We start from the raw sequence: 25877 nt of genomic DNA, 5'->3' as shown, positions 1-25877 counted from the left end.
TTGGTGAATTTATTGGGAAAGGAAGTGAAAATAATTCACAGAATGAGAAAATATTTGTAAATCTGTATATCTGATAAGGATCTAGTATTCAGAACATATAAAAAGTCCTTACAACAATAAAAAGGCAAATAACCCAATTAAAAAGTGGTCAAAAGGTTTGAATAGATGTTTCTCCAAAGTCGGCGTGGAAATGGCAAATAAACCCCTGAAACAATATGTTCAATATCATGAGTCATTAGGAAAATGAGAATCAGAACCACAATGAGATACCACTTCACACTCACTAGGATGGCAATCATTATTTCCATCTTCATCATCATCAGACAAGTGCTGGTGAGGATGTGGAGAAATTGGAACCCTCATATATTCCTGTAGGAATGTAAAGTGATGCAGGCACAGTGGGAAGTTTAGCAGTTCCTCAAAAAGTGAAACACAGAATTACTGTATGACACAGCAATTCCAGTCCTAGGTATATACCCAAGAGATTTGAAAACATGTTCTCACATAAACTGTACATAAATATTCATTATGAATATTTCATAGATGTTCATTATCAGCATTACTCATGATAGGAAACAAACTGGTGCAAATGTCCATCAAGTGATGAATGGGTAAACAAAAGTGGTATACCCATACAATAGAATATTTTTCAGCCATAAAAAGGAATGGAGTAGTTATACATGTGATGACATGGATGAACCTCGAAAACATTAAGCTGCGTGAACAAAGCCAGACACAAATGGCCACATATTGTATGATTCCATTTATATGAAATGTTTAGAAGAGAAAAATCCAAAGAGACAGAAAAGTTGATTAGTGTTTTCCATGGGGTGGGTGGAGAGGGGATTTGGATTGACTGTTAATAGATGTGGGGTATCTTTTTGGAAAAGTTGTGAAATTAGATAGTAGTGATGGTCTTAGAGCATAGTGAATATACTAAAACCATTGAACTGTACACTTTAAAATGATGAGTTTTATGATATGTGAATTATATCTCAAGTTTTAAAAAAGCCAGATGAAATAAGACTTGTTAAGGACACTTGTATCAATAGATACCATAAACAGAAAGGAGGTTCGTAAAAGAACTGACCTATAAGAGCTAAGAAAATAAAGAAATAAAATGAAGCAATTCTCTACTCAAACTCATACAATATCCTCTTAAACCAGAAGCTAAAGAAGGACCAAATCCAATAGTCAAAAGTTCAGTAGAGAAAGGACTCATTATACCTTGTACCAGTTCTTGTAACACCCTATCCTCCTGGTGAAACAATACAGCCAACAACCACAGCAACCAAATCAAATGCAGATGAAGAAACAACCAATACTGTTTAGTGAAATAAATTTCTTTAGGACCTCTGGACCATAAGTAGAATAGTCATTCTCTCCTTCCTTGTAGTACCAAGTACAAATACTAGTTTGTCTCTGCTGCCTATTGAGAATGTATATTTTATAGTTGTACATTGTGTTTGCTTTCTTTCACGGTCCCTTACATCAACATAGTAAATATTTGTTTGCTTCTCTTGGGAAAATCCTAACAATATATCTACACTGTCATGCCCCAAGGATTTACTGAAGCATTACTGGCTTTTCTCAACTCTGACCTCAAGGACCTTAAATTTCCCTTTGATTCTATTCTTATCTAATATGTAGATGACCTTTTGTTGTGTTGGAAAGATGAGGTAAGCTGGTAAGCTTTAAGACAGATTCCATCTATCTACTTACTGTTTTATCTCAGAAAGGGCAGAAGTTTTCCAAAGAGAAGTTACAATTTTGTTACAGTAAACTTCATTACCCAGGACATTCTTTATCCTAAGGAGGTTGATCCCTTGCTTATCACAGACTACAGAACCTTCAAAACTTGCCCATGCCAGTCACTAAGACACAATTCAGAAGTTTTCTGGGTCTCACTTGTTACTGCAGACAGAGGCTTCCCAACTTTTCTGAAACTGTCATGCTGTGATATGACTTAACCAAGGCCTGGTTAACTGGTTACCTCTCCCTGAATCCTAAACATTAACAGGCTTTCTGTGAGTCAAAATTAGCCTTTGTCAACTTCCGACTCAGTGCCTGCAGAATCATTTTTTTACATATTATTACATAAGAGACAAAGCCCTTCCTGTTCTGACTTAGCTTCATGGGAATCATCAGTGACAAAGAGCTTTCTACAGCGTTTCCCTTGACTCGTTGGCCAAGCCCTACCACACAGTATCTGAGCTGTGGGAGCTGGTTTAGTGGAAGTTTTGTGGACTTGGCTTTGGATTCTCCTCTGATTTTGTTGTTCTTTCATGGTGTACATCCTTTGTTGCTCACTAAGAATACACAACATGATGTTTCTCAGCAAGTAAACTTACATCTTATAAAGTTGTATTATTTTTTCCAATGCCTCACATATTTCCATTCATTAATCCTTTGAATCCTACTACTTTTCTGTCATACCTTGAAGAAGGAGAAACCCATGACTCCCTAATCTCCATTTGTGAACTAGCTCTACCCCGAATATATTTATGAAGAGTCCCCCAGAAACTGCAGACTCACTCTTGGTTGTTGATGGGTTGTTTCTTAAGACTGAAACAGTAAAATATCAGATGAGTTAAGCTGAAACAAATCTCACTTCACCCAGAAGGGCAGAATGGAGATAATAAGACTGATATATACACTGAGAGTAGCTATGCTTGTGGGATAATCTGTGATTTTTGACTGCTTTGTAAACAAAAAGAGTTCTTGAGCTTAGTGCGAACCCCATTTAAGAGTGGTCAGCAAATCAAAGAGTGTTGAGTGCTCTCAGGCTGTTAGAAAGTAGATGTTCTTTTCAAAAGGGATACCATGAGGCTGAAGTCGGTGCCTTGGCTGGTTATTATGTCAGACAGGCAACCCCCCACTGAGATTCCAACCCTCATAATATACCAAGAAACCAAGTCTTTGGAGAGGCAAAGAGGCTATAACAGAAAGCAAGACATCAATCAGCTCCAAAGTAAGAAGACCTCAAATGGAAGCTTTCAAAAATTTTTTGCTTAAAATTACCCACCCCAGGATGGGAAAATGGCTAATGTACTCAGTCAACATTGATGGGGAAACATTACTAAAATTGTTAAGGTTGGTGGGGGTCTCTCAGGCATGTCTCCTATGTCACCAGCAGAAGTTTGGTAAAACTGTAAATGTGGGTAATGGTGGGACACGGGCAAGAATCCAAACCTCAGGGCCCCTTTGCTCATCTCCAAATGGATTTCACACAACTGCCCTCTGCAATGAGTTTTGAATATGTCTTTTTGATTATTTTTAGGATGGACTGAAGCTTTTCCTTTCCGAAATTCTATAATTCTTATAGTAGTAATTCTTTTAAATTGATTTTGTGTTCCCAACTGGGAACTTATGTGTCAATGGACAGGATATTCCATTTTATTGGGACGACTATTCAAGAGCTTTACAAAGCCCTGCCACTTTACTACTGTGTACATCATCTCCAACCTTCAGGAAATGAAGAAAGGAAGGAAGAAAGAAGCAAAAGAATCGCCAAGAAATGAAGAGAGAAAAAAAAGAACTGTAGAATTCAAATTAGTAGAGCTCTCAGGGATTCTAGAACTTCCATGACCTAAGGGATTGCCATTGGCTTTCATAGCAAGAAGGTCAGCTGCCTCCAGGACTCATGGACTCTGTGCCCATGAATTAGTAACAGGCTGGCCCAGTTATCTGTGAATAACACTTCCAATTCTGGGCTCTACACTATTGAAAGCAGACACAGTCAAATAGTGCAAGAACTCATGCAATACACGCAGCTGTATCAACAGGTACAAGCAGCCTTTCCTCAACATCCTCCTAAACAAACTTTATATTACTAATACCTAGATACCCAGTCTTCTGAAAGAGACATTAGGTGAAGACAGCCCCCAAACCCCAATGGAAAGGATGTTATCAAGTACTATTAACAACTAGAACAACAGTAAAATTCCAAGGCATTGATTCTTGGATTCATGTGTCTTAATTAAAGAGGCAAAAACTATTCTTAACTCACTGGAAGACTTTCTCTATTGGAGACCTCAAGCTGAGGGTTCTTAGAAACCCCCAAGAAGAAGAGGATCTTCAGAAGGAGATAGCTTCTACCCAGAACTTTGAACCAAGTTGATGATTGCACGTGATGTAGACATCTTCCACTTAAATTCCACAGGAGAAGACTGCAGAGTGTCATTCTCTAATCTGAATTCTTTTGTTATGTATTTTCCCAGCTATCTTCCTTCTTCTTTAGCTGGGTTAAAGCTGCTTTGACCTATGTTACTTATAAGGCTTAATTCTTAATGTTGCCCTTTGCATTTTTAGTCACTCTTTGGTAGGGACCTAGTATCTGGCTATATTTTACTTGCTAAAACATACAATGAAATTGATTGTTGGATTTGTACCCATTCACCTTTGGAGCCACTTAACTTCCTTTGGTTCCAACTTCTTGTAATTAATCAGTTGGTTTCCTGGGTACCTGAACTCACATTTAGGTGACTTTTTATTTGGCAACTACCACAATAGCAAGAAATCTAAAATCCTTATCTTGCATATAGAAAAGGAAGTTCATTTCTCCATCAAAACAATACTTGGGGGCCTTTTGTGGGAGCTAGCTTTAGTAACTGAATTTTCAAAGAAATGGAACTGGAAGAGGAATAGGGTTTGTATTTGGAGGCTGTATCTCCATCACAGATCTTACAAGTAAGGCACAATACTTTTAGTCTACTTTAGATCTACCTAATAATCATTTTGATACTAAAAATTTTGTTGCCTGGCACTGAACTATTCTTAGGTGAGTGGTGTCAAAACATTATGACATCATTTGACAATCCTATTTTGGCCAAAACCAGATCACTGAGTGTTCCCCAGTGACTGATATGGGATTTGTGACACAAAAGCACACTGGCTATTACCTGAAAACTGGACTGAAACTTGCTACTTTGGTAAACTGATACCAGCCTTCATGATAGTACCCAGCATTCATTTCCATCCAGCAGTTTCTCTTCTAAGAAAATAGGTCATTTGATCATTTAACTCAAGAAGGAGAAAAACTGGACTTTGATTTAAGAACCCAAACTAATCACTCAGAAAATTATGGATTGTTTTCTCCCTCTATGTGGCTTCATTTCAAGTTTTATGTTTTACAAAAGGCCAAGAAATTAAGGAGAATCTTGCATGTCATGATTTAAGGACCAGAAGACAGAATAGATAATCCCACCAAAGTCATATAAATCATTCCTTGAGAGATTCATGAAAGAGGGCATAGGACATGAATGCTATATTCGTATCTAAAGACTTCTCTGGAATCTTCAATATTAATAAAATGACCTGGAGTACAAACAAATCAATCATAACATTACATACTTTTGCTAATATCTGTATATTTGGTCCTGCACGCTCTTCAGATGGAGAATGTGGCCTCTTGGTTTAATCTGGTCACTCTCAGCTCCTTGCTGGGAAAGAGACTGCAAATCTGGTAACAATCCTTCTCTTGGTATTTGTCCGTGTTGTAGCGTGCAAATGTGTGATCTCCAGCATCTTAAATGCTGCTGTGCAGCTGCTGTACCTCAAAAGACCCGGCAAATGGCCATCCAGCAAAAAGAACAGGAAAACCTGACATTTTATGGAAGTTGACCCAATCTTGCCAGCAGCTTGTTATGCAGTCAGACACCTCAAATAGTGGGAAACATATGGATCAATCATACCCCCGGGTATGATCCTTAATGGTCCCTCCTTTAGCTCAGGCTGAAGAATTACAACAAGGGGGACACTGAAAAACAAAAGCATCTCTCTACCCACGTAGCTTACTGTCTAACTTAACAAGACTTTACTATTACACTGTCTTTATGAACATATTTTTATTATTTCAGGTACCTTTTGTCCAGAGAGTTGTAAATAATTTTCTGAAAGACATAAAAAAATATTTAATAGAAAGAATCAAACCACAGTTACTCATCGAACCTCTTGCTTCAATATCATTGCTTTCCTGTGACCATCAGTTGTAAATTATTATACAGAGCACTCCTCTTCAAGAATGACAGGAACCAGATTGATCCTCCTGCCTGAAATAACCAACAAAACAAAGCAAAACAAAACATATGACACAATGGTTTTTTCAGACTCTGGATATCAGGCAACGAGTACAATAATCCTGGAGCAATGGGGGTAAAACAAGATACTAAAACTTCTCAGCCTATTGCCTTGAGATAATTTCCAGATTGTGGCACAAAGAAGAGAAGCCCAGCAGAGTCTCTGAGTCAAGGAGATGGAATAGAGTCTGGGATATTAAAAGCAGCTAGAGGACAGAGCACTAGAGGGTAGAAAGCTATGAAGTGAGAAAACCCTGAAGGTTACAGGGAGTCCCCCCTTAATTATTCAGCAAAGTACAGATCAACACAGATAATTGGGGAAACTACTTGAACACCAGCCACACTGGAAAGCTCAACTCACTGGGCACTGTGTTGACTATTCAGAAATGTTGTACCTCTGTGGCAGGGAGTGAATAGCCCTAGACAGTGCACTTTTCCAGACATGCATAACAAATCATTGATATGCAAGATCTGAAAGGATCAAACTGTAAGGAATTTAACTGCACCACAGAACAAAACTCAAGAATATTTACAGGAATAAAAAAATATTCTACACTCAAGATAAAATTTGCAATGTCAGGCATACAAAGAAGCAGGAAAGCATGATCCATAATGGAAAAAAAAATATGAAATTAAAACTGACCCAGAATTGACCAAGATGTTAGAATTAGCAGGAAAAATACCTTAAAAAGTTATTATAATTGTATCTTATAGTTTCAAAAATTTAAGTAGAGACATGGAGATATAGAAATGACCTAAACTGAACTTATATAGAGAGAAACTACGATGTCTGCAATAAAACACAGTAGTTCAAATTAACAAAAGATTAGACATGGCAGAAGCGAAGATTAGTGCACTTAAAGACATAGTAATAGAAACTATGCAAAACAAAACACAGAGGAAAATATTTAAATGAAAAGAGCATCAGTGAACTGTGAGTAAACTTCAAATGATATAATAGACACTTAGTTGCAATCTCCAATGGAGTTTAAGCAAGAGAAAAAATATTTGAAGCAATAATGGTGTCTTATGATAAAAAACTATAAACACACAAGAATCACAACATGAAGAAAACACCAAGGTACATCATACTGAAATTACCTAAAGCCAATGCTAAAAAGAAAACCTTAGAAGTAGCGAAAAAAAGTAACCTGATCTGTACAGAAGAACAAAAATAGGAAAACAGTGCACTTCTCACTGGAAACAATGTACATCATAAAACACTGGAGCAATGCCTTTAAACTCCTGAAAGAAAAACACTGTTAACTTAGAAATCTATACTCAGCAAAAATATATTTCAAAAACAAAGGTGAAATAAAAATGTTTTCAGACATATAGAACCAGAAGGGATTCACCACCAGCAGACTAACACTATAAGAAATTTAAAGGAAGCCCTTCAAGACAGAAGGAAAATGATACCAGTTAGGAATCTGGATTTATACAAATGAATGAGGAACACAGGAAATGGTGGCTACATGGATAAATATACACCAGAATTTTTATTGTTAACATCTCTTTAAAATATACTTAACAGTTTAAAAATAATAATATATTATGGGGTTTATAATATGAAAAAGTAAAATATATTAAAACTATAGCATAAAGTCAGGGAGGAGAGAAATGGAAGTTTGTTAAGTTTCTTATACTATACATGAAATGGTATAATATCACTTGGAGATAGACTGTAATAAATTAAAGATGTATACTGCAAACCCTAAAACAACCAGTAAAATGACATGACAAAGAATAATAGCTAGTGAGCCAACAAAGGAGATAAAAAGGAATCATAAAAAAAAATTTAGTTAATTCAAAAGACGGCACAAAAAGAGGGGAAAGACAATAAAGAACAGATGTGAGCAAAATGATAGATTAAACCCTAATCATATCAACAATCACATTAAATGTAAATGATTTAAACACCTCAGTGAAAAGGCAGAGATTGTCAAATTGAATGAAAAAGAAAGCCCAATGACATGTTGTTCACAAGAAACAGACTTTAAATTTAAAGGCACAAATAGATTAAACATACAAGTATGGAAAAAATATTCCATGCTAAGATCAGTCAAAAGAATGCTGCAGTTTCTATATTAATATCAAGAATATCAAAGAATATTACCAAGGATAAAGAAGGTCATTTCTTCTTCCCCTTATGATAAAGGAGATTATCAGTCAAAAGACCCTAAAAATTGTAAATGTTTATGCCCCTAGTAACAAAGCTTCAGAATATATGAACTGGAAATTGAAAGAGCTGCAAGAAGAAATAGCAAATACACAATTATAGTTGATCATTCCAATAGCCGTTTCTCAAAGCTAATAGAGCAAGTGGATAGAAAATCAGCAAAGAAATACTAGACATGAACAGCACTATCAATCAGCATGACCTGATTAGCATTGATAGAACACTGCTCTATGACAGCATCATGTTCAATGCCATTAGTCATTAAGGAAGGAAAATCAGTACCACAATGAGATGTCATCACCTATTAGAAGGGCTAAAGTTAAAAAAAGACTGACACTACAAAGTGTTGGTGATGATGCAGAGAAACTGGAAATTTCATACACTGCTGGTGGGAATAAAAAAATGATACAAGTTTGGAAACTACTTGGGCAGTTTCTTAAAAAAGTAAACATCAACTAAATTGTCCACCCATTCCACAGTTAAGTATTTATCCAACAGAAATGAAGACATACGTTTCTACAGAAACTTATACACAAATATTTAATAGCAGCTTTACTTGTAAAGGCCCCAAATTGGAAACAACCCAAATGTCCTTCAACAGATGGATAGACAAATTGTGATATATCCGTACAAAGGAATACTTTTAAACAATAAAGGGAATGAAGTATTGATACATGCAACATCAATGAATCTTAAAATAATTATGCAAAGTGAAAAAGAACATACAAAAAGAGTATGGACTGAATAATTCCATTTATGTAAAACTCTCGAATCTATAGTGTCAGCCAGAGGATTAGTGGTTGCCTGGAGTGGAGTCATGGAGGGGGGCGGGGGAGGATTATAAAGGAGCATAAAGGGACTTCTGAGGGTGATTGTTACATTTATTACTTGATTGCAGTGTCGGTTTCATGGCTATACACACATATCAAAACATAAATTGTCCAATTTAAAGATGTGCAGTTTATTGTATGTCAATTATACTCCAATAAAGCTGCAAAAGATAAGTTTTTTTACAAGAACTAGAAATAGAATATTATTATTTCATGTTCCTTACATGCCCAACCTCACCACGCCTCCAAATTGAAAGAGACACCTTAAGCCAGACTTCAATATCTCAACTAATATCCCGACATGCCCTTCCCTCTCTGAGATCCTGCCGTGGTCCTGCTGAGCTGGTGCTCTCCTTGACCCCACTAAGCAATAAAATCAGCTTTGGCTGATCAACAGATCGGCTTGGTGATATTTTGGGGAGTCAGTATTTGATGGCACTTCCATGCCATGGGACATTATGCAGCTCTTAAAGGGAGGGAGTTCATTCTATCTCAGTGAACAGAGGAAATCCAGGATGCAGTAAGTGACAGAAGCCAGATGCAGAGAAAAGTTTTAAATTTTCATAAAGCACTAACTAAATAAAACATTTTAGATGAACATATATATGTGTGTGTATATATATATATATGTATGCCATGATTATATGACCCACAGAGCAAGTTATGAATAGAATTATGCCAGTCAGTAAACATTGGTTATCTGAAGAAAGATAGAAGAGGGAGGAATAAGCAAAAAATAAGCAAACAGACAACAGAATCACCTGTCTAAAGAAAAAGAAAAGTGTCTATAATCAAAGCAGCATTTATATTATAAACTCATTTCTATGCTTAATCGATGGCTTCAAACTGTTAATAGCGATAACATCAAGTTTCCTTGAATTTTCCTGAATTAACAGACAAAAGCACAGTAAAAAGTGCTATTTTATTACCTTCTCTGTTACCTCTCTCTCTAACCTGATAGGCCTAATGTCTCATTACTTATAATAATTCTAGTGTAAATAGTAAATTTTGAAATAACAAGATTTCCTTAATAAGGATCTTTTTTTATTCTACAGCCATAACTTTTGCATTATCATTTGTTTTACAAATCTTATTAAAACTTTGCCACTAGATCAATGTTTCATGAATTTTTTAAAGATATAAATCTTCTACCATATTTTTTTTAAAAAGAAAACTGCTCCAGTGACCATGTTATCACTTCTACAAAACTAGCCTAATTCCATACAGATTGAAAAGACCTTGGCACTGCCTTTTTCTCCAGTGAAAAATGAGCCCCATTTGATGACTGACCTTCCAAACAACTGTAGCTCCCGTAGAAATTTATAGGCTCTATTGGCCCACAGCTGTTACCTTATAAGACTCATTTCTCGGGCGCTCAGGGGAAAACCAGTTCCACTGGTAAGGCTGAGTTGACAGAACACTCAACAATACAATCCAATAAAACGGATGCATGTAAACCCTGAATGAGAGCTTTGACTAGAAGCAAAGATGAGTATTTGTGTTCCTGAAGACAGGAACAATTGTGCCGTTTTCGAGAACGTTGGCTGTTGACATTCTCAATTACGGGAGAGGCTTAAAATGGATGCGTCTCACTGCCCTTCCTCAAGATGGATATGAGAGAAAATTTCACAAATAATGATGTTTATAAAATAGCATTGTGGCTGAGAGTATATTGTGTTGTTTGGAGAAGTGAATTAGCATCTTTTATCTATTTGTGGTCTCTTGTCAATGCTCATGAATGCAGTGGGAAGGGACGGTGTGTTTCTTGACTGATTCCTTTTCATGCTGTTGGCAGAATTGCCTCTTACCCCCAAACGAAGAGATTCCCCTCATCCTTTCACATTACCAAGCAGCTCTCTGCTACCCAGACGCCAAGAAACAGATGCTTCCCTTCCTTATTTCCTTGAAGGGCGGGACGTTATAGAACTTGATAGATGGGGGGAGCAGTTCCATTTATAACCCTCCAATTTCTTGATTTCTGGTGCTCCAACCACATTGTGGCGGTCACCTTGGGAAGTTGGGGGAAATGTTTTATGCTGTGTTAGGATGAGAAGTCTGACTAATGCCTTGATAGTCCAAAATGAACTTCCTGCCTCTTGGGTATCTCCTTTGTGTGTAACTTACAGTGCCTGCCTTTTTGTCCCTCTTCCTGCCCTATTACCAGCTTCCTCCTTGCCCCCAATGGGCCACTCAGGTATCGTTCAGAGAATTGTTTTATCGTTCAGCTGCAAAGGTAAAGCCTATGGTGCAGGGAATTCAAAGATTAGATTGCTGAGACCCTGACAGTAGGCCCTTGTAGATAAGCAAAGAAAAAATTTTTAATTAAAACTAATTAACATGAAATTGTAGTTTCTGGTCATTAATTGTACACAGTCTGATTTAAATTTCTGAAGCTCCTTGTGGGTCTTGCACTAGTGATTGATTGAATCTATGGGAAGAAGGATGTTCATGGTTTTTGTCTTTGCAACTGACTTTGCTCAGAATTTCTTTACAACTTTTATTTCCACTCTGGAATTAGACTGAGGTAGTATGCCCCCAGGACAGAGGCAGGGGTTGGGGTGTAGTAATTAAGAACTCTGACTATAGTTTCCTGTAGCACAGGAACCAAACCATTCTAGGTGCCCGGCCTTTGGAAACGATTTCAAGTAATACTATTGAAGGCATTTTCGAGAACAGCATTTCTTCCCTTTGGGGTCCCTAGGCTCTCACACTGCTGTGGAGGAGAGCAGAGTGGGCTCAGGAATGCAGCACGCTGGACGGGGGAGCAGAGGTCACGTGCTTTCTGTTCCTGGCTATGGTGGATGTAGAGACTGCCACGGTCAAGTTCCTGTGATGTGGGGAGCTCTGGCCTGGGGGAGGTCACTCTCCCCAGCCATGGATCTGGGACCTGGAAGGAGTCATTCAAACTTCATGAACCTGGTTTTTATCACCAATGACATGGAAATGATAGAATGTGTGCCATTTAATCTCAATCAAGTCTGACCCACTCTGCAGGTTCTGCTGGAAACAGTGGGAATTGTGCCAGGGTGGTTGGAGGACAAATGAGTGGCAGGAAATGCTGGTTCTGGTGAAGTTTAGGAATCCAGGTTCCCCAGAGAAACAGAACCAACGGGATGTATTCTTTGTCTTTAAAAATTATTTTTATTAATATAGTCTTCTGATTACAAATGTAATTTGTGCTAATGTAGTTAACAGTATTGGTTAACTACAGTAAAAGTATAACAAACTGAACAAAATCACCTGTGATCTCTCCACTCAGAAATTACCATCCTTTTATATTATGGTGTATTTTCTTCTGGGCTTTGCTTATGAAAAATTAATTTTGGTGTCACATGAGTAGTTCTATACAAGTCCCGTTGGAAGTTTACGTTTAGCAATTTTACATCTCATGGTTTTAAACTTGAAACATACGCACACACACGTGCACACACACACATTGAGAGAGAGAAAGAAAAAGAAGAAAGCGGAGGAGGAGGAGAAGAGGAAGAAGAAGAAGGAGAAAGAGTAGGGAACTGGCTCGTGACATTGTGGACTGTCAAACTGAAATCTACAGGGCAGGACAGCAGACTGAAAACCATGGAAGTGCTGATTTGCAGCTAGAGTTCAAAGGCCATCTACAGGCAGAAGTCCCTCTTCTGGGAGGTAGTCTTTCTTTGAAGGCCTTCAACTGCTTGAATGAGGCCCCCCGACACTAGGGAGAGTGATCTGCTTTTTTTTTTTTTTTTACATCTTTATTGAAGTATAATTGCTTTACAATGGTGTGTTAGTTTCTACTTTAAAACAAAGTGAATCAGTTATACATATACATATGTTCCCATATCTCTTCCCTTTTGCATCTCCCTCCCTCCCACCCTCCCTATCCCACCCCTCTAGGTGGTCACAAAGCACAGAGCTGATCTCCCTGTGCTATGCGGCTGCTTCCCACTAGCTATCTATTTTACATTTGGTAGTGTATATATGTCCATGACACTCTCTCACCCTGTCACATCTCACCCCTCCCCCTCCCCATATCCTCAAGTCCATTCTTTAGTAGGTCTGTGTCTTTATTCCCATCTTGCCACTAGGTTCTTCATGACCTTTTTTTTTTTTTCCCTTAGATTCCATATATATGTGTTAGCATACTGTATTTGTTTTTCTCTTTCTGACTTACTTCACTCCGTATGACAGACTCTAACTCCATCCACCTCATTACAAATACCTCCATTTCATTTCTTTTTATGGCTGAGTAATATTCCATTGTATATATGTGCCACATCTTCTTTATCCATTCATCCGATGATGGACACTTTGGTTGCTTCCATGTCCTGGCTATTGTAAATAGAGCTGCAATGAACATTTTGGTACATGACTCTTTTTGAATTATGGTTTTCTCAGGGTATATGCCCAGTAGTGGGATTGCTGCGTCGTATGGTAGTTCTATTTTTAGTTTTTTAAGGAACCTCCATACTGTTCTCCATAGTGGCTGTATCAATTTACATTCCCACCAACAGTGCAAGAGTGTTCCCTTTTCTCCACACCCTCTCCAGCATTTATTGTTTCTATATTTTTTGATGATGGCCATTCTGACCGGTGTGAGATGATACCTCATTGTAGTTTTGATTTACATTTCTCTAATGATTAAGGATGTTGAGCATTCTTTCATGTGTCTGTTGGCCATCTGTATATCTTCTTTGGAGAAATGTCTATTTAGGTCTTCTGCCCATCTTTGGATTGGGTTGTTTGTTTTTTTGTTATTGAGCTGCATGAGCTGCTTGTAAATCTTGGAGATTAATCCTTTGTCAGTTGCTTCATTTGCAAATATTTTCTCCCATTCTGAGGGTTGTCTTTTGGTCTTGTTTATGGTTTCCTTTGCTGTGCAAAAGCTTTTAAGTTTCATTAGGTCCCATTTGTTTATTTGTGTTTTTATTTCCATTTCTCTAGGAGCTGGGTCAAAAAGGATCTTGCTGTGATTTATGTCATAGAGTGTTCTGCCTATGTTTTCCTCTAAGAGTTTGATAGTGTCTGGCTTTACACTTAGGTCTTTAATCCATTTTGAGTTTATTTTTGTGTATGGTGTCAGGGCGTGTTCTAATTTCATACTTTTACATGTACCTGTCCAATTTTCCCAGCACCACTTATTGAAGAGACTGTCTTTTCTCCACTGTATATGCTTGCCTCCTTTATCAAAGATAAGGTGACCATATGTGCGTGGGTTTATCTCTGGGCTTTCTATCCTGTTCCATTGATCTATATTTCTGTTTTTGTGCCAGTACCAAACTGTCTTGATTACTGTAGCTTTGTAATATAGTCTGAAGTCAGGGAGCATGATTCCTCCAGCTCCATTTTTCGTTCTCAAGATTGCTTTGGCTATTTGGGGTCTTTTGTGTTTCCATACAAATTGTGAAATTTTTTGTTCTAGTTCTGTGAAAAATGCCTGTGGTAGTTTGATAGGGATTGCATTGAATCTGTAGATTGCTTTGGGTAGTAGAGTCATTTTCACAATGTTGATTCTTCCAATCCAAGAACATGGTATATCTCTCCATCTATTTATATCATCTTTAATTTCTTTCATCAGTGTCCTATAATTTTCTGCATACAGGTCTTTTGTTTCCTTAGGTAGGTTTATTCCTAGATATTTTATTCTTTTTGTTGCAATGGTAAACGGGAGCGTTTTCTTAATTTCACTTTCAGATTTTTCATCATTAGTATATAGGAATGCAGGAGATTTCTGTACATTAATTTTGTATCCTGCTACTTTACCAAATTCATTGATTAGCTCTAGTAGTTTTCTGGTGGCAGTTTTAGGATTCTCTATGTATAGTATCATGTCATCTGCAAACAGTGACAGCTTTACTTCTTCTTTTCCGATTTGGATTCCTTTTATTTCTTTTTCTTCTCTGATTGCTGTGGCTAACACTTCCAAAACTATGTTGAATAATAGTGGTGAGAGTGGGCAACCTTGTCTTGTTCCTGATCTTAGTGGAAATGGTTTCAGTTTTTCACCATTGAGGACAATGTTGGCTGTGGGTTTGTCATATATGGCGTTTATTATGTTGAGGAAAGTTCCCTCTATGCCTACTTTCTGCAGGGCTTTTATCATAAATGGGTGTTGAATTTTGTCGAAAGCTTTCTCTGCATCTATTGAGATGATCATATGGTTTTTCTCCTGCAATTTGTTAATATGGTGTATCACGTTGATTGATTTGTGTATATTGAAGAATCCTTGCATTCCTGGAATAAACCCCACTTGATCATGGTGTATGATCCTTTTAATGTGCTGTTGGATTCTGTTTGCTAGTATTTTGTTGAGGATTTTTGCATCTATGTTCATCAGTGATATTGGCCTGTAGTTTTCTTTCTTTGTGACATCTTTGTCTGGTTTTCGTATTAGGGTGATGGTGGCCTCGTAGAATGAGTTTGGGAGTGTTCCTCCCTCTGCAATATTTTGGAAGAGTTTGAGAAGGATAGGTGTTAGCTCTTCTCTAAATGTTTGATAGAATTCGCCAGTGAAGCCATCTGGTCCTGGGCTTTTGTTTGTTGGAAGATTTTTAATCACAGTTTCAATTTCAGTGCTTGTGATTGGTCTGTTCATATTTTATATTTCTTCCTGGTTCAGTCTCAGTAGGTTGTGCATTTCTAAGAATCTGTCCATTTCTTCCAGGTTGTCCATTTTATTGGCATAGAGTTGCTTATAGTAATCTCTCACGATCGTTTGTATTTCTGCAGTGTCAGTGGTTACTTCTCCTTTTTCATTTCTAATTCTATTGATTTGAGTCTTCTCCCTTTTTCTCTTGATGAGTCTGGCTAATGGTTTATCAATTTTGTTTATCTTCTCGAAGAACCAGCTTTTAGTTTCATTGATTTTTGCTATTGTTTCCTTCATTTCTTTTTCATTTATTTCTGATCTGATCTTTATGATTTCTTTCCTTCTGCTAGCTTTGGGGTTTTTTTGCTCTTCTTTCTCTAATTGCTTTAGGTGCAAGGTTAGGTTGTTTATTCGAGATGTTTCCTGTTTCTTGAGGTAGGCTTGTATTGCTATAAACTTCCCTCTTAGCACTGCTTTTGCTGCATCCCATAGGTTTTGGGTGGTCGTGTCTCCATTGTCATTTGTTTCTAGGTATTTTTTGATTTCCCCTTTGATTTCTTCAGTGATCACTTCGTTATTAAGTAGTGTATTGTGTAGCCTCCATGTGTTTGTATTTTTTATAGATCTTTTCCTGTAATTGATATCTAGTCTCATTGCGTTGTGGTTGGAAAAGATACTTGATACGATTTCAATTTTCTTAAATTTACCAAGTCTTGATTTGTGACCCAAGATATGATCTATCCTGGAGAATGTTCCATGAGCACTTGAGAAAAATGTGTATTCTGTTGTTTTTGGGTGGAATGTCCTATAAATATCAATTAAGTCCATCTTGTTTAATGTATCATTTAAAGCTTGTGTTTCCTTATTTATTTTCATTTTGGATGATCTGTCCATTGGTGAAAGTGGGGTGTTAAAGTCCCCTACTATGATTGTGTTATTGTCGATTTCCCCTTTTATGGCTGTTAGTATTTGCCTTATATATTGAGGTGCTCCTATGTTGGGTGCATAAATATTTACAATTGTTATACCTTCCTCTTGGATCGATCCCTTGATCATTATATAGTGTCCTTCTTTGTCTCTTGTAATAGTCTTTATTTTAAAGTCTATTTTGTCTGATATGAGAATTGCTACTCCAGCTTTCTTTTGATTTCCATTTGCATGGAATATCTTTTTCCATCCCCTCACTTTCAGTCTGTATGTGTCTCTAGGTCTGAAGTGGGTCTCTTGTAGACAGCATATATATGGGTCTTGTTTTTGTATCCATTCAGCCAGTCTGTGTCTTTTGGTGGGAACATTTAATCCATTTACATTTAAGGTAATTATTGATATGTATGTTCCTATTCCCATTTTCTTAAATGTTTTGGGTTTGTTATTGTAGGTGTTTTCCTTCTCTTCTGTTTCTTGCCTAGAGAAGTTCCTTTAGCATTTGTTGTAAAGCTGGTTTGGTGGTGCTGAACTGTCTCAGGTTTTGCTTGTCTGTAAAGGTTTTAATTTCTCCATCAAATCTGAATGAGATCCTTGCTGGGTAGAGTAACCTTGGTTGTAGGTTTTTCTCCTTCATGACTTTAAGTATATCCTGCCACTCCCTTCTGGCTTGCAGAGTTTCTGCTGAAAGATCAACTGTTAACCTTATGGGGATTCCCTTGTGTGTTATTTGTTGTTTTCCCTTGCTGCTTTTAATGTGTTTTCTTTATATTTAATTTTTGATAGTTTGATTAATATGTGTCTTGGCGTGTTTCTCCTTGGATTTATCCTGTATGGGACTCTCTGTGCTTCCAGGACTTGATTAACTATTTCCTTTCCCATATTAGGGAAGTTTTCCACTATAATCTCTTCAAATATTTTCTCAGTCCCTTTCTTTTTCTCTTCTTCTTCTGGGACCCCTATAATTCGAATGTTGGTGTGTTTAATGTTGTCCCAGAGGTCTCTGAGACTGTCCTCAGTTCTTTTCATTCTTTTTTCTTTATTCTGCTCTGCAGTAGTTATTTCCACTATTTTATCTTCCAGGTCACTTATCCGTTCTTCTGCCTCAGTTATTCTGCTATTGATCCCGTCTAGAGTATTTTTAATTTCATTTATTGTGGTTTTCATCGTTGCTTGGTTCCTCTTTAGTTCTTCTACATCCTTGTTAAATGTTTCTTGCATTTTGTCTATTCTATTTCCAGGATTTTGGATCATCCTTACTGTCATTATTCTGAATTCTTTTTCAGGTAGACTGCCTATTTCCTCTTCATTTGTTAGGTCTGGTGTGTTTTGACCCTGCTCCTTCACCTGCTGTGTGTTTTTTTTGTCTTCTCATTTTGCTTATCTTACTGTGTTTGGGGTCTCCTTTTTGCAGGCTGCAGGTTCGTAGTTCCTGTTGTTTTTGGTATCTGTCCCCAGTGGCTAAGGTTGGTTCAGTGGGTTGTGTAGGCTTCCTGGTGGAGGGGGCCAGTGCCTGTGTTCTGGTGGATGAGGTTGGATCTTGTCTTTCGGGTGGGCACGTCCACGTCTGGTGGTGTGTTTTGGGGTGTCTGTGGCCTTATTATGATTTTAGGCAGCCTCTCTGCTAATGGATGGGGCTGTGTTCCTATCTTGCTAGTTGTTTGGCATAGGGTGTCCAGCACTGTAGCTTGCTGGTCATTGAGTGAAGCTGGGTCTTGATGTTGAGATGGAGATCTCTGAGAGATTTTCGCCATTTGGTATTACGTGGAGCTGGGAGGTCTCTTGTGGACCAGTGTCCTGAAGTTGGCTCTCCCACCCCAGAGAAACAGCCCTGATGCCTGGCTGGAGCACCAAGAGCCTTTCATCCACACAGCTCAGAATATAAGGGAGAAAAAAATAGAAAGAAAGAAAGAAAGAAAGAAAGAAAGAGGATAAAATAAAATAAAATAAAATAAAGCTATTATAATAAAAAATAAGAAAAAAAATTATTAAGAGTAAATGTATTCAGAAAAAATTTTTTTTAATTTTTAAAAATAGATTTATTAATTTTTATAGTAAAAAATAAGAAAAAAATTATTAAGAAAAAAATTTATTAAGAAAAAAATTTTTATTTTTTTAAAATAAAAAATATGAAAAAACTTATTAAAATTTTTTTTTAATTTCTAAAAATAGAAAATAAGGAAAAAATTATTAAGAAAATATATATTAGGAAAAACAATTTTTTTTAAGTAAAAGAAAAAAAAAAAAAAAAACGGACAGACCTAACCCTAGGACTAATGGTGAAAGCAAAGCTATACACACAAAATCTCACCCAGAAGCATACACATATACACTCACAAAAAAAGGAAAAGGGGAAAAATTAATATATCCTGCTCCCAAAGTCCACCTCTTGAATTTGGGATGATTCGTTGTCTATTCAGGTATTCAGCAGATGCAGGCACATCAAGTTGTTTGTGGAGCTTTAATCCGCTGCTCCTGAGGCTGCTGGGAGAGATTTCCCTTTCTCTTCTCTGTTCGCACAGCTCCCGGGGTTCAGCTTTGGATTTGGACCCGCCTCTGCGTGTAGGTCGCCTGAGGGCGTCTGTTCCCCGCCCAGACAGGAAGGGGTTAAAGGAGCAGCTGCTTCGGGGGCTCTGGCTCACTCAGGCCGGGGGGAGGGAGCGGTACGGAGGAGGCGGGGCGAGCCTGCGGCGTCAGAGGCGTCGTGACGTTGCACCAGCGTGAGGCGTGCTGTGCGTTCTCCCGGGAAAGTTGTCCCTGGATCCCGGGAGCCTGGCCGTGGCGGGCTGCACGGGCTCCCGGGAGGGGCGGTGTGGAGAGTGACCTGTGCTCGCACACAGGCTTCCTGGTGGCGGCAGCAGCAGCCTTAGCGTCTCCTGCCTGTCTCTGGGGTCCGCGCTGATGGCCGCGGCTCGCGCCCGTGTCTGGAGCTCGTTTAGGCGGCGCTCTGAATCCCCTCTCCTCGTGCACCACGAAACAAAGAGGCAAGAAAAAGTCTCTCGTCTCTTCGGCAGCTGCAGACTTTTCCCCGGACTCCCTCCCGGCTAGCTGTGGCGCACTAACCCCTTCAGGCTGTGTTCACGCCGCCAACCCCAGTCCTCTCCCTGCGATCCGACCGAAGCTGAGCCTCAGCTCCCAGCCCCGCCCGCCCCGGCGGCTGAGCAGACAAGCCTCTCGGGCTGGTGAGTGCTGCTCGGCGCCGAGCCTCCATGCGGGAGTCTCTCCGCTCTGCCCTCCGCACCCCTGTGGCTGCGCTCTCCTCCGTGGCTCCGAAGCTTCCCCCTCTGCCACCCGCAGTCTCTGCCCACAAAGGGGCTCCTAGTGTGTGGACACCTTTCCTCCTTCACGGCTCCCTCCCACTGGTGCAGGTCCCGTCCCTATTCTTTGTCTCTGTTATTTCTGTTTTCTTTTGCCCTACCCAAGTACGTGGGGAGTTTCTTGCCTTTTGGGAGGTCTGACGTCTTCTGCCAGCGTTCAGTGGGTGTTCTGTAGGAGCAGTTCCACGTGTAGATGTATTTCTACTGTATCTGTGGGAAGGAAGGTGATCTCCGCGTCTTACTCTTCCGCCATCTTGCCCCTACCAGCCGAGTGATCTGCTTTACTCAAAGTCTGCTGATTTAAATGTCACTCTTATCTCAAAATATCTTCACAGCACCATCCAGACCATGTCTGATTCAACATCTGGGTACCATGGCCGAGTCAAGTGGACACATAAAGTTAACCATCCACCCAGTGAGGACTGAGTGGGAGAAACCCGTGCTGTCATTGGCTGGTGTGGAAGCAGCTCTGCCTTGATGGGTGAGTTGGAAAGTCAGATATGGGAGATGGTTCTTGGGAACAGAGGGGACCATCTTGTTCTGGCCACTTCTCTCCATCGCTCTGCTGACAATGTGTTAGCAGACATGTGGTGGAAGCTTGACTCAGCACACCACCTGTACTCGCCTCTCTGGGCTTGTGGGAGGTAGCCTGAATGGTGGTCATGGAAAGAACCCAGGAATGTCCAGAGCGAGCCCCAGCTCACGAGGAAGGAGCATTCTTGGAGGTGGTTTGCTCATCAAACTGAGAAATAGGAGGTGACTGTGCTTGGTCTGTGCACCAGGTCCCCTCTGAGAATTCCCTTGATCTCTCACCCTGGACTCAGTTTCTTTAATGAGAAGAGGGGAGGTCAGCTCTGGCAGAGGAGGGCCCGTCTGAGACTCTGTCCTCGGGAGGGTCTCCGGTTCTCCTCCAGCACTTTGTGGGGTAGATCCATCCTTTAGTGTGGAACCCCTCGGTTTGCTTAGCAGGAAATGATTCAGTTATCTTTACTTATTTTTATTTTATTTTATTTATTTATTTTTGGCTGCGTTGGGTCTTCGTTGCTGTGTGCGGGCTTTCTCTAGTTGCGGCGAGCGGGAGCTACTCTTCTTTGCGGTGAGCGGGCTTCTCACTGCGGTGGCTTCTCTTGTTGTGGAACATGGGCTCCAGGTGCCCAGGCTTCAGGAGTTGTGGCTCGCGGGCTCTAGACTACAGGCTCAGTAGTTGTGGCGCACGGGCTTAGCTGCTTTGCGGCATGTGGGATCTTCCTGGACCAGGGCTTGAACCTGTGTCACCTGCACTGGCAGGCGGATTCTTAACACTGTGCCACCAGGGAAGCCCCTCGGTTATCTTTAAAACAAAGAAATTCACTGCCACATCTCATCCACTTTCTAGTTATAGATCCTAGTTGTCACTTAAGAGTTACTTTATTTTTAATATCTTAGGAATTTTATTGTTATCACATATTTGCCCATAAGATGATCATGTCACGAATTAAATGTTTTGTGTTTCATTTTATCTACCATATAATCTTTTTCTTGATGGACACGTACATCCTGTTACATTTTCTAGTTTAAAACCATGAGATGTAGAATTGCTTAAGGGAAACCTCTAAGAGTACTTATGAGACTCATTTATGGGACGTCAACATTAATTAATATTTCATAAGTAAAAGCTAGAAGAAAACACCATCATGTAAAAGAGTGATCATTTCTGAGTGGAGGGATTGGAGGTGATTTAATTTGTTATACTTTTAATGTATTTTATTAACATTATACATTAGCATGTACTACATTTATAACCAAAAGAATAGATTAATAAAAATCACTTAACGACAAAGAAAATAAAATTACACTACAAGAAGACATTATCCGTGTAATAGGTCTTTCATAATTTAATACGAAGAGATTTCTATACTTTGCTCAGCTTGTCTTACCCATCCCTGAGGTATGGGAACTAGATGAACAATTATTTGCAAGCCTCTGGTGATAAAGAGGTGAAGAAGTACCAGCCTCTGGGGGTGGAAAACAGTCTCCCTGTCATAAAGAGCTGATTTTATCTTTTACACTTTTTGGCAAGCTTTTGCACCCCTCCTTGGGTGAATGTGAGAAATCACCCAAACCCATGCAGTCCAAACTCATTCTGGGCCAGGATGGAGAACCTGTGGTGTCTCCAAGCCACGTGTCTCCCACTGTCTGCAGTCTGGGTCCCGTGGTGAAAGGGAGAGAGGACCCAGTGTTCCGGGTTATAAGGTCTCACCCCAAACATATCTCTTCAGTCCTTTCTGTTGGAATTATTTTTTTTCCCCAGCTGCGCATCGTTTGTTTATTCTTACACTTTAGAATTTATCATAGTTTGATTTATTAACATTAACTTGGCGATGTCTTATTCCCTTATCACACTGTAAACAATTTGTAGGCGAGGACATTTTGATTTTTTCCTATGATCTCTGGAATTGCTAGCACATTGTTTCTCGTGTAGTAGACGTCTCATTGTGTTGAAGTTTCTACGATGCCATTCTGGATAACTGGAGTACTTGTCTGAGGTCTCACCAGTGTCATGACTAGACTCCTGGGCTCAGATGCCTGTTAGACACTCTCTGTGGGACTGAGTCTGAGGAGTAGGGTCAAGGACACGGCCTAGAGCTGCTTTGCTAAGACCCCCAGGCCAAGGTTAGTGGATGAAGTCACTATTCCAGTCCAAAGCATCCAGTCTCTTCATTTTTAAATTCAATTGAGAAGAGTGGTCAATTTAGAGATTAAAATGGATTCCAGCCATAAGAGGCCAGTTAAATCTTTTAAATAAATTATCCAGGAGATCCAAGCCACTAAGCGGAAAAGCATTGTGAGCCCTCTAAAACAACCTAGGAACATTTAGAAATGAAATTCACTCTATATGACATAAGGAAAGTCCAGACTCTTGTTTCTCGTTCACTTAACAAGACCGTGCCTGGTGAAACACAAAATTCTGCTCAAAAACAAGGAAGGGTAGGGCACTAATAAAAATACTAATATTAATAATTAGCACTTACATAGCTTACAAAACATGATGTTCAAGTATCTTTGGTAACTCATGAACCCCTTCTTACGATAATTCAGTTTCCAGCTTTGTGTCTCCCCGCCCCAAACATCTTTGACCTCAATTCATATCCTGGTTAGAAGTTATTGGGTTTCCTTGGATATTTGTTAAGATTTTCCAATTTCTCCGAACTGATTTCCGGGCATCAAAGCTTCTGCAAAGAGTGAGTGAATCAGATTTCGTACATCAAGTTTACCTGATATAAAAATTATGTTATATTTTCATGTTAAAAGACACTTTATGTGGGATTTTTTTCCTTATGCTGGGAGGCTCAGATTTTGAAAAAGGAGCAGACACCTTGTGAAGATAAAAGATGAGGAGATGATGGAAGTGTCATCAATAATTAGAAAAATGGTACTAAAAATCAGAGATTTTTTAAAGACCTACTCAGATTTACAGTGGTAAGAAGAAAGAATTCTGCAAATCTCACTATCAGCCATTTAGTGGTTTTTAAAGGTTGGTGGATTGTAAAATGTGCATTCAGTTGGGAAGAAAGGACAATGAATTAGAATCTTCTGACCATCCGGATTTAAAGGCGAGAGCTGGGGAGGGTCAGATACAGGGGGAGATCGGCAATGGAGTGGGGAGGAAATATTCCCTAAAGACGAACATTCTGGAAATTTTTTTTTTTTTAATTTTATTTATTTATTTATTTTTGGCTGTGTTGGGTCTTCGTTTCTGTGCGAGGGCTTTCTCCAGTTGCAGCGAGCGGGGGCCACTCTTCATCGCGGTGCGCGGGCCTCTCACTGCCGTGGCCTCTCTTGTTGCGGAGCACAGGCTCCAGATGCGCAGGCTCAGTAGTTGTGGCGCACGGGCTTAGTTGCTCCGCGGCATGTGGGATCTTCCCAGACCAGGGCTCGAACCCGTGTCCCCTGCATTGGCAGGCAGATTCTCAACCACTGCGCCACCAGGGAAGCCCCTGGAAATTTGTTTTTTACAGACTATTTTCTCTCTTTCTCCATCTCAAAGTACCAAACAAAACACCGTCTGATCAGGAACGTGTGCTCCCAGAGGAAGGGGGAGGGCCTGCGGGGAATACAGTTTTCCTTCATTCAGCCTCTGAAGAGAGCAGACACCAGAAAAATGCAGCAGCAGAATGAAAACTTGTCCCCCAGACTCTGCAGGTGACTTAAAAGCACTTCTTTTAAATAGAGGACTGACTTTTCAAGGCCAACTTTGGTCGTGATGGCAGCTAAGTCTGAAATTTTCTGAATTATTCTGGGGACGGTATATCATGGCTAGAAATGTTCTAAAGTGCAGTTTTCATTAGAGCTACCAACTAGTCAAACATCTTTTTGGATGTATACATCATATAAAATAGTTAACAACTACACGAGTTGACATTTATTCAGTCAAATCATGTTCTTCTGAGCCCTAAGTGGGTATAGAAAAACAGCAAATAATATCCATGGTGTATGAAGCTCTGTTCCCCTACACTGGTGTTAAAAGGAATTATTTGTGTACAGACACTGTAGGATCTAGGCATATTGCATGGGTGCTCCCTTGATATTTTGATGCAAATGGCGCATAGCTAAAATTGGATGGCAACAGACACCCAGTGGGCTCTGGGAGTGTGTATGAGTGTGTGTATAGTAGAGTTTTGGTGGAGGGTAAGGAGGCTTTGGGACCAAACCACTAGCAAGTCCCAGTGTTTAAAGACAGAAGAGGAATTTATATGACGATTGTGTGTATATGCATGTGTGTACGTATGTGTATGTGTGTAGCACACACACACACACAAACACACACACACAAAACCCTAGGGGTTTGTTGGTTTGCTTGCTGTCATGCTAACTTTACCCTCAGCAGTGTGGTCCCCTCCCAAGTTCAACATCCAGAACAATTGACCTCACAGGCTTTGCAGCAGGGCTGGCATTTATAAGGGTGTGGAGCGCCATGTTTGTTTTTTTGGCTTTTGCACAAGAAAGTTAAATAGGTTCCTTTGCTATAGGACCTGTCATAGTGTAAACAGTCAGTATACATTGTGTGTGGATAAGAGGAGATGGGGTGTGCTGGGCTTCCCAGGTGTATTGGTTCTTAGAACAGTGCCTGGTATAAAGTAGTGTGTGCATGCATGTGTATGTGTGTGTGTGTGTGTGTGTTAATTGTTGCTAAGGTTATTATTTATTATTGTTATTACATTTGTCTTTGGAGACCTTTTTCATAGAATTTCCTAGGACTAGAGTTCCACTAGAACATGCTTTAGGAAAAGGCTGATACACCCTCTCTTGGTACTAAGGGAACTCATTGGTTCATATTACATCAATTAGGAATTTGAAATAATTCACTGGGGCTAGTGAGACATTTGTCTTTGCACTATCTATAACAATGTATTTTGTTAGGAAATCAACATGGCAAAACAAACTTTGGAAGGAATGCTTAATTTTTAGCAAATGAAGGGTTCAAAATACCCACTTTGGCACTTTGGAAGCTCCCATTCATTTACTTAGAAGTGTTGGTGGGCCAATGACCTAGGAAGACAACCTTGGACTCCTTCCTGGCAACAGTTCATTATTTTAATTTACTTTATGTGTTTTAAAATAAGGACACTGCATTTGTAGTCTTCTCTTGGTAGAACTAGTGATGCAACATGCTTAAACTTTTCTTTTTACACTGAGTTGTGTCATTATTAAATTTCATCGTGGTTTTAGGCCTGATACATCATATTCATCAAGGTTGCTTTGAAAACTTTCTTGTGTTCTAACAGGTGAACTTGGCATTGTTTATAAACATGCCTGCAATTCCTCATCCTGACCATCCACTCAAATAGAAAATCATGATCCTGCAATCCCACTCCTGGGCATATATCTGGAGAAAAACATAATTTGAAAAGAGACATGCACCCCAATGTTCACTGCAGCACTATTTACAGTAGCCAGGACATGGAAGCAACCTAAATGCCCATCAACAGAGGGATGGATAAAGAA

General features: G+C 39.4%; 1 long non-coding RNA gene across 1 annotated transcript in view; it reads left to right on the top strand.

The window, feature by feature from the left end:
- LOC309634521 overlaps positions 1-25877 on the top strand; it is a 170735-nt gene that overhangs the window by 27099 nt on the left and 117759 nt on the right. Inside the window, exon 2 of the long non-coding RNA XR_014248174.1 lies at positions 20228-20373. This is a non-coding gene — a long non-coding RNA (uncharacterized lncRNA). The remainder of the gene's footprint in view (positions 1-20227; positions 20374-25877) is intronic.

Source organism: Balaenoptera borealis (assembly GCF_965194805.1).
Source record: "Balaenoptera borealis genome assembly, chromosome: 9".
Classification (NCBI taxonomy): domain Eukaryota; kingdom Metazoa; phylum Chordata; class Mammalia; order Artiodactyla; family Balaenopteridae; genus Balaenoptera; species Balaenoptera borealis.
The sequence above is the reverse complement of the archived record's forward strand: the minus strand, read 5'-3'. Positions and strand labels throughout refer to the sequence as shown.